At 31.7% G+C, this 9,471-nt stretch overlaps 1 pseudogene; it reads left to right on the forward strand.

The window, feature by feature from the left end:
* The first annotated feature begins 1,103 nt into the window (after nucleotides 1-1,103).
* LOC129876955 (NADPH-dependent aldo-keto reductase, chloroplastic-like) lies at nucleotides 1,104-9,184 on the forward strand (annotated as a pseudogene).
* The last annotated feature ends 287 nt before the right edge of the window (nucleotides 9,185-9,471 follow it).

Consider the following 9,471-nt stretch of genomic DNA (forward strand, 5'->3'; position numbering starts at 1 on the left):
AGCCAAAACAAGAGGTATGTTTCTAACTGGAAATATACTTGTGCTTCAAGTGTTCCATATACATAAGTCATGACCTCATGAAGCTTAGGTCTATTTGGGATTTCACATCTATCTAAGAGCTAATTTTAAGAAATATTTCATTTTGGTAAGTAAGAATTTTATTATCAAAGAGAAATTTACAGCTACAAAAGAAAAGCAAAAACGAAACAAATTTAGTTGGACAGATTTAATATATGCCACTTATATATAATTATAGGATTTCATTTTTGTTTGTGTATATTTGTGCTTGTCTATCTAGTTGACAATGCTATCCTTCACGAAAAAGTAACGCTTTTGGTCCCGATTTATTGCTTTAGGTTATTCTAGACGGCGTCATAAGAAAAGAATGAAAAAAAAATGATGTTTCCTTTTCTTACCGTCAAGGCAAATATTTTATCCAATTTTAGTACATGCGCTATTCAATTGAACACATATGACCTTGGTACATTGGCACTTATATACCCGTCATAGTAGTTGTTGGCATCAAAATTAACCAAAGAGGACCAAGATTGATTTTATATTTAAAATATATTGTACATTTTTTTTTGAGTGGGTATTGTGAGTTGGATGGAATTCTTTAACGGGGCTCTATGCACAATTTAAGAAAAAATAGAGGTGATTTGGACTGGTTTAGAGTTAAAGTATAGACCGAGAAAACATCAATGCAACATATGTATATTGTGTTGCATATCGTGTATATTCTTCTACATCACACATAATTTTTTATGAATATACATAGATATACGTGAGATAAATGGATATACGGTATAATATGCATTGATATTCATAAGGATATACATGGATATATAGGGAGTATACGTAACTTTTATTGGTAACTTAAATCCATAATTGTCGATGTATTTTTTTTTTATAAATAAGGATATTATATTAGTAATTACTAATTAATATGCATCATTACAAGATAGTCGCAACGCGGCCTAATCTTTTTTGGGTGGAGGAAATTGACGATGTTGATTAGCAGGTTGAGTCAAGAGTCTGAGCTATTAACAAAAAAAAGAGAAAAATTCGAAATGTCAGCTGATGAGTTTTGAGTAACAAAAAGTATGAATTTGTGCGGTTGGCTATAATTACCAATTTTTTTAACATAATTTTTCAGACAGTACCAATAAGATAAAGTTGTGCTGTTAAAAAAATTCAACTGATGTTATCAAATAATATTAATAAAAATATATTTATATTATCATACGTAAGATTGGATCTACAACGTATAAACTATATATTAGCAATGACTAAAGATTTCTTTAAATAAAACTTTAAGTAAATCTGACACGATTTATATCAAAGAATTTTTTTAGTTAGTATCAAAAAAGAATATTAATTTATTATAATTTAAAATATTTTAATTTTAAAATTTCAAAATTCTCTCTTTTTGGAAAATCTGACACCTTCTCCCTCATCCAAAATTTAAAATTATTGTGGCTGACTGCAAGTTGCCAGTTTGTGCTCGATACTCTTTATGTTTCAATTTGTTTGTTCAATTTTAATGTAATATAAAGTTTTAAATAATAATAAAAATTGAAATTTATATTTTAAAATTAGAGATACATAAAATATATCAAAATAATTTTTCACTTATCATTTTAAACATGTTCTTTGAAAAGTTAAAATTTAAAAATAAAAAAATTTTAATAGGACAAATAAATTGAAAAAAAGTTGAGTAATAAATTAGTTCACATGTCACTTTTCATTCACTTTTTAAAAAAATATTCTAGTCTCCTTTTGGTTGACTCCTAAGCTTAATTTGGTTTGAAAGAGTATTAGCCCGATTGGATTTACTTATTTTTAAACAGTTTATAAGTTGAAAACTACTTATAAATTTTAAAAAAAAAATTAGGTGCAGATCAACTTTTTTTTTTACTTATAAGCTGTTTCAACTTATAAATTGCTTAAAATAAGCTTATCCAAATAAACCCAACTATTTATTAGGATTTATTTTAAGCACAAAATAACTTTAAGTTGGCTAGCCAAACACTCAAAAAAAAGCTAAAAACAAACGGCCTCTTTATCGATGGGGGGGAAGGTATAGAATACTTTGAATTGAATAGCGGAGCTAAGATTCCTTCGTTGGCCGAGCAGTTGAGACAGCTATCAAGGTTCTTTCTTTCTCTCTGTAGTCATATAACTTGGATTATTAAAGTTTACGTAAAATATTGCACTTTGGGAGGACTTGTTAGTAGAAGTCTGTTGGATTTAATTTGTTTGTCTATATTTTTTCTTTTCATGGCAAAAAGAATGTCTTTGCTTTTTTGGCAAACTCTTTAATTTCAATTTTTTAGTTGACATGTTTAAGAATATATAGTTTAAAAGATATTTTGGTACTTTAAGTGTATCTTTAATTTAAAACTATAAAATTCAAAAGTGTTTCATTATTTTCAAAATTTGTGTCAAGTCAAAACCAAACAAACAAATTGAAAGAGAGAGAAGAGGGAATGGTATTTTGTGATTGTGTAGTATCTAATTATTCTTCAATGTGTTGTATAATTTTTTTTTGTTTCGTTTGTTTTCTATCTTGATATTTTGCTGTCATATCTTTCTTGCACAACCCTGCTTCAAATTAGTGCTCTTTTGTACCGAAAACAACAAAGATAGAGATAAAATTTGCTTACGAAAAATATATTGTTGTTTGTTGTAGACATGTCATGCACCTTTTTAGTTCCGTCTATGTACTGGTTGTGAGTAAGTATTTGTTTTGAGGCGACTAGCTGCCAATGTCAATGGTACCATATAAAAATGCACATGACATTTGTATTTTACATTCAACTGTAAAATTTTCCTTCTCCATGTGATAGTACAATTTGGTATAACTTCGACTCCAATGTGGAAAAATTGAAGGTAATGTGTCCCACATTTTGACATTTATGCAGGATTTTGTTGTGAATATACTTTATGGATCATTTTTTAGAATATTAGAGATGTGTCATTTTTTTTCGTATTTTTCACAATTTTCAGAGTTAATTATTCACTTTCCATTTATGTTTACAGGTTGGATACCGTCATATTGATTGTGCTCAAATTTATGGCAATGAAAAAGAGATAATTTGAGTTAATGATGAAGCAAATATAGTGTTACCACAAGTGAACATTGTTATGATATAAAAGCTGATAAGAAGATTAGTGTGTTAATGAGAAGTTAGTTAGAAGCAGAGGTAGATTAGTCATTTACTGATTAGTAGGTATAACTAACTATCCAATTGTTAGTTAGATAACAAATTCAGTTTGTAACTAATCACTGCTATATACAGCAGTTGGCTATTGTAATCACGCTGCTTCAATGTTGATTCAATGAGAGTTCAATAGATGTGCTTCTCCTCTTCTTCTTCTTCTTTTTCTCTTAGATTGCAGCTTCCTCACTTACGTTCAAACATTGAACAATGTTACTCTGTCATCTTCCATGGCGTTCACAAATTACACGATATAAAGTGTTATGTCGAAATGTCTGTTTTTGCTAAAGATGTCTTTTAAGTTATTGCTTACCCTTCATATATCTTGTTACTCTTCCTCAAATGTTGGTGCTGTGGTGCAGGGTGAAATTTTTTACGAGTTTTATCTTGGATCTCAGATATCACCACACAAAATAGTCTGTAAAGCCATAATGAGTTTCGAGTAGGGAAATCCGTTAAGATAGCATTTTAATTGTAATGTTGGCTTCGTTAACTAATAGACATGCCATTTTTCCCAAGTTGTGTATGATATTTATGTCTCCTGTCCAAATTGGATCAGCATCTTAACATTCGATGCTTCAAAACATATGTCGGACTAACAATTTATTGTTGAAAGTATTACCTCTACTGACTTTCCGTCCATTTATTTAGATCGGTGAAGTCCTGAAGAGGCTGTTGAAAGATGGTGTTGTCAAAAGGGAAGATCTATTTATTACATCCAAACTCTGGTAATCAAGATTCGAACAAATTGATAAAAGACACTTTTTCCACGTTTCTCATTCTAAATATAACAGAGTCGCATTTCTGTCCTTTTAGAAGTTTACTTCTTGAATGTTCTCTTTTTGTTGTATGTCAAATGTGTGTCATAGTTGATTCAGATGATATGCATTCAAGCAATTTGAAAGTTGGCGGTCTCTGGTTCTATTCGATTAATTTTTTGGTCCTTTGTGTTTAGAGATATGCATAGATTGTGATATATGGAACTTGTGTAGGTGCACTGATCATGCACCTGAAGATGTACCGGTGGCATTTAACAAAACTCTAGATGATCTGCAATCGACTACATTGATTTGTACCTTGTGAGTACTTAACAGAAGCTTTGCATACACGCTACTGTCTGGATGCTGACTAGATGTTTTCGTTTCGATTAACTGTACTTTTAGAAGCATATGCTCCCTGAAACTCTATTAATTAGCGCCGTTCTTTGTACTTCTCGTGTCTTATCACAGAATTCTCATCAATGAGTTGTTAAACATCTGAATAACTTACATTTTTCGTTTCCCTATTTGGTTTTATCTCTTTTGAAGATTCACTGGCCTGTTCGGATGAAGAATGCTGTGGATAGCTTTAAACCTGAAAATCTAATTCCAGCAGATATACCTAGCACATGGAAAGCAATGGAGAAACTTTATGATTCCAGGAAGGCTAGAGGGATTGGGGTTAGCAATTTCTCTACTTAAAAACGTGGAGATCTTCTCGAAATAGCTCCTGTTCCTCCTGCTGTTAACCAAGTGGAGTGCCATCCTACATGTCAGCGGACGAAATTGAAGGAACTCTGCAAATCCAAGGGAGTGCACCTCTTTGTGAGCTCACTATTTCAGAGTAGACTGTCTATAGCTTTCACTTATTTCAGTCTTTTTTAACATGTTTATTTCATTTAGGGCTATTCACCGCTCGGTTCTCCTGGTTTGTTATTCCTCAAGGGTGATGAGGTTCCGAAGCAGCCTGTCGTAATCTCAGTTGCTGAGAAATTGAGGAAGATTCCGGCTCAGGTTTGTCTTCGTTGGGGCTTGCAGATGGGTCAGAGTGTACTTCCCAAAAGCACACATGAATCCAGGATCAAAGAGAATTTCGATATTTTTGACTGGTCCATACCCGAAGACTTGTTCACCAAGTTCTCCGAAATTGAGCAGGTGAGTTGTTTATGTTTCCCTTCTTATCCCCCTTTGGTCCTGTCGATTTTTTGTTGATGTAATGAACTATGCTGGATATAATTTAACTGGATTCTTCTTGTTTTTTTTTGAATTGTGATGCAGGCAAGCCTGTTTAGAATCACTCCATTTGCCAAAACTCTTGCAAAGTTATTGGATGGTGAGTTCTAGAGTTGCAGATAAAAAATTGGACAATGAGTAGAATCCATATCATCTTTATACTTTGAGTAGTATAACATTCATGAATAACTTATTGTTGCATTACTGCTTTCACTCAATTTATATTTAAAATGTAATGCATTACAAGTAATCAGTGCAAAGTTCAAGTCATGGTCTTCGCAAGATTTGGGGTAACTTTGACAATAGCCAAACAAAATTATAGGTTTATTTTTACATCAAAGTCAACTTTATTTTGTCAAGCGACACTATTATCTTTGGTGACCAAGTGAGTGAAATGACCATAATATTTGATAAGATTATCATACATTCATCCTTTTATAATAGTGCACCTATTTTTTCGAAATCCTAAATACGTCTTTGAGCCAAAAAAAGCTTGTCCACGAGAGATCAGAAAGAGTGAGGAAGGATTTTGACCAATTTTCAAAGACTTGGCATAAAACTAGTCTATAGCTATGTTTGGAAATATTTTAAAAAGTGTAGCTAACAAGTGTACAATACTGTTGCAAAGAGAGCAAAAACTGTTCATGATCTTGAAACATTAATGATTGATTTGGGAACAAAATTTGTCAAAGGAGTAACTAACAAGTGTACAATACTGTTGCAAAGAGAAAAAGATCCAAATGTTAAAGCTTCTTTGGGCTCTTGTACTGGAGCATATAGTTTGATCAGGTCAGATTTTGACAGCATGAGAGTAGCTTTTCAAACTGCAAGGCCTTTAAGTGAACTAGGAGCAAATGCTAGGGTTGATGTTTTAAAGTGCAACAAAGACTGAGATGACCAGAAATTGATATCCCCTCTTGCACAAGATAATCATAATTTGTTGAATTTCATTCAAATTATCGTTGGTAACGCTGTGTAAACCTTTTTGAATTCATGAATATAATTATGAGAAATTTCATTAGAAATTTACCGTTTGTAAATTGATTCATTTATGAAAGTATCATTTGAAGGAGGAAAAATTGTTCTTCTTTATTGACTATGTTTTGTCCATTCAAGCTATTAAACCATGGCAATATAGCAAAGAGTAGCAAGGGTCACAAACATTATGGAACAGGTTCGGGGAGTTTTTTGTTTTTTTTTTCTTTTTGGGTTTTCATCTGATGCTCGATATCGAATCAAAGTCCCAACTAACCCGTACACGTAAGCCACATTCCCTACTAGAATTTTATTCGATTCCTAGACTCGAATCTAAGACGTCTAGGTAAGGTGATTCTATACCTATTCATTCCACCACAATACTTAATTGGTGGAGTTATGATTACTATAAATGGGTGAAAACCTAGGAATATTACGATATATAGCTTCCATGACCCCAAAACGTTTTCTGATAAGCAAGTACATGTAAATTATTGCATCAGCCAATGGGAAATAAACGAAGAATCTCTTTTAAGATGCATTGTTTTCAACTTGGATCTGGGAAGGCAGCTCAGCATAACAAGTTTTCAAGTGAACAAAGCCCCAATTATTCACAAAGCAATCTGAGAAAGCTACAGAGGTAAGAATTTAACAAAGGAAACTAATACATTGCACTTCTAACTCCAATACAAATAGCACAGAGACTAGTACATATGTCTAAAAGGCAGCCATTTACTGTCAATAACTGCAACTTGATACACACATTTTTTGAGCTGTAAGGCGTCAAACTGCGCGCCATCTAAAGAAGTCCCATCAAAGAAATGCTGAATGACATACTGTTTTAGGCTGAGCAAAATTTGAGATGCAGCAAACCCATAATAGAAGTGGTACACTAGGTAAAAGAGGTATATGTGGACACTCAAAGTCACAAGACATGGTGTATGCATAAAATCAATAGGAAGACAATCAGATTTCTATTAGTAAATAGGTGATAAGATGCCATGATGATACAACTGAGATATCAGTCTCCACACTTGAGGTATATATGGTTGGTCGTTCAGCAACTCGAACTAGATCATAATTAGCTTTATTATGTTCAGATAAATTCAGTGTGACTATTTAACATCTTTCCCTTTGGTCCTTTGATCTCTTCAAGATTATAGATAAAGTATTTCCTTTTCTTTTAAGAAACGAAAATAGTTAATCCAGAGAAGCATGTCAAAATGCCGAACCACACATATTTGTTACTATTTCAAATCTGATTAGACCATATTAATTTACATATAAGCCAAAGAGAAATATAATGAGCGAATCAGTACATCTAATTGCAAATCATGGTAGAGCAACGGAACTCCGCGGCTCAACTAACCACCCTTCACTATACCTAACTACGATACTCGCTTATAACATGAGAGGAATAGCAAATTTCAATATTCCAACTGAGGCATACAAATTCTCAAACTCATATATGACATTTATGTTAGAATATGAATATTATTGCAAGTAATATCTTAGACTAGCATTTACCGTACTTCTCAGTTGATAAATTAATTACATTATTGTTATATAAATATATTTTTGAATTCATTATAAAACAAAAGAAAAAGAGGTAAAGATAAACCACTTTAGAAAGTTTGGTGCATCTTAAAGGTTGGAATAGTGTTTAAGGGGTGCAGCTATAACATCCTTTAGAAGTATCATTTTTCAAATTTTGGAAGAAACAATATCACATACTTACACGAGCAAAAATCATTAAAACATTAAATGTATGAGAAGTAAAACAAATAATATTTATATATGGGGGTTATAAAATTATGTAAAAAGTTAAAATTAAAAGAAAATATATCTATAATGTTCTCAAAACAAATAACTTATCGACATTGAATTTGCAATTCGAGTTCCACTTTTTTGTTAAAGACATTTGAAAAATATAAAAGTTTGTGAAAAAAATGTGAGGGTAAGAAAATTAGGCGTGTACAACTTAATTTTTACTTATATTCTAAATATTTAGATATTAGAAAAAGCCGACCATCTCATGTATTTAATTTTAAAAAAACACGAATTCTGGTTGAAAGATTTGTGAAGAGAGAAAAAACAATAGAGAAAGAAATTTGATTTTTATTTTTATTTTTGGAAAAATATATGGATGAATGAGTGGAATAAATACCTAAAAATCAGCCCATTAATTTCACTCCCTAAAATTAGCCCAAATCTCCCTTTTTAGGACAAAATCGTGATTTCCTAAATTGTTATGTTTTGTAAATTAAAAAAAAGTATATTTATGTATTATATTTTAAGGTCTTTAATATACTAGGTATGTGATTTTTCCTTTCATGATCAAAGTACTTCATATTTTGGATCTTCTAAGTTCTAACCATAAACAACTTCAAAATTTCAACATAAATAGACATGTTCAAAGGTTTATTTTATACATGAAGAAAAAAAAAAAACATAGCTCCGTTTTCACATCAAAAGAAAATGGGTAAACTATTTTTCCCTTCATCATCAATTATTTTTTTCATTTTTTTCTCATGTGTTACAAAGCTAGCCACAAGCCAATCTCCTTTAGTGACAAACTTTTGCCACAAGAAAATCCAAGATCCAGACTTTTGCTTAAAGGTTATTGGATCAGATCCTCGTTTTCAAACAGCAAAAACTGTTTATGATCTTGAAATATTAACAATTGATTTGGGAGCAAAATTTGTCAAAGGAGTAAGTAATAAGTGTACAATACTATTGCAAAGAGAAAAAGATGCAAAGATTACAGCTGTTTTGGGGTCTTGTAGTGGAGCATATAGTTTGATCAGTTCGAATTTTAACAGCATGAGACTAGCTTTTCAAACTGCAAGACCTTTAAGTAAACTAGGAGCAGATGCTAGGGTTGCTGTTTTAAAGTGCAACAGAGACTTTGATGACCAGAAATTGGTATCCCCTCTTGCACAAGATAATCATAATTTGTTGAATTTCATTCAGATTATCGTTGGTAACGCTGTGTAAACTTTTTGAATTCATGATTATGATTACAAGTGAGAAAATTCATTAGAAAAGTACCCTATTTAGAATGATTTATTTATATATGAAAGTATATTTGAAAGGAAAATAAATTCTTCTTCTTTATTGACTATGTTTTATCCATTCAAGCTACTAAGTTCACAAACATTATGGAAAGTGTATCTTTATTTATTTGGGGTTTCCATATATCAGCTTCGAAATCCTATCTAACCATGGCACGTAAGGCCCATTGAAAGGGCAAGTGCCCCCTAAAACAGAACATTTTTTCCATT

The sequence above is a fragment of the Solanum dulcamara genome, chromosome 12 (genome assembly GCF_947179165.1).
Source record: "Solanum dulcamara chromosome 12, daSolDulc1.2, whole genome shotgun sequence".
Lineage (NCBI taxonomy): Eukaryota > Viridiplantae > Streptophyta > Magnoliopsida > Solanales > Solanaceae > Solanum > Solanum dulcamara.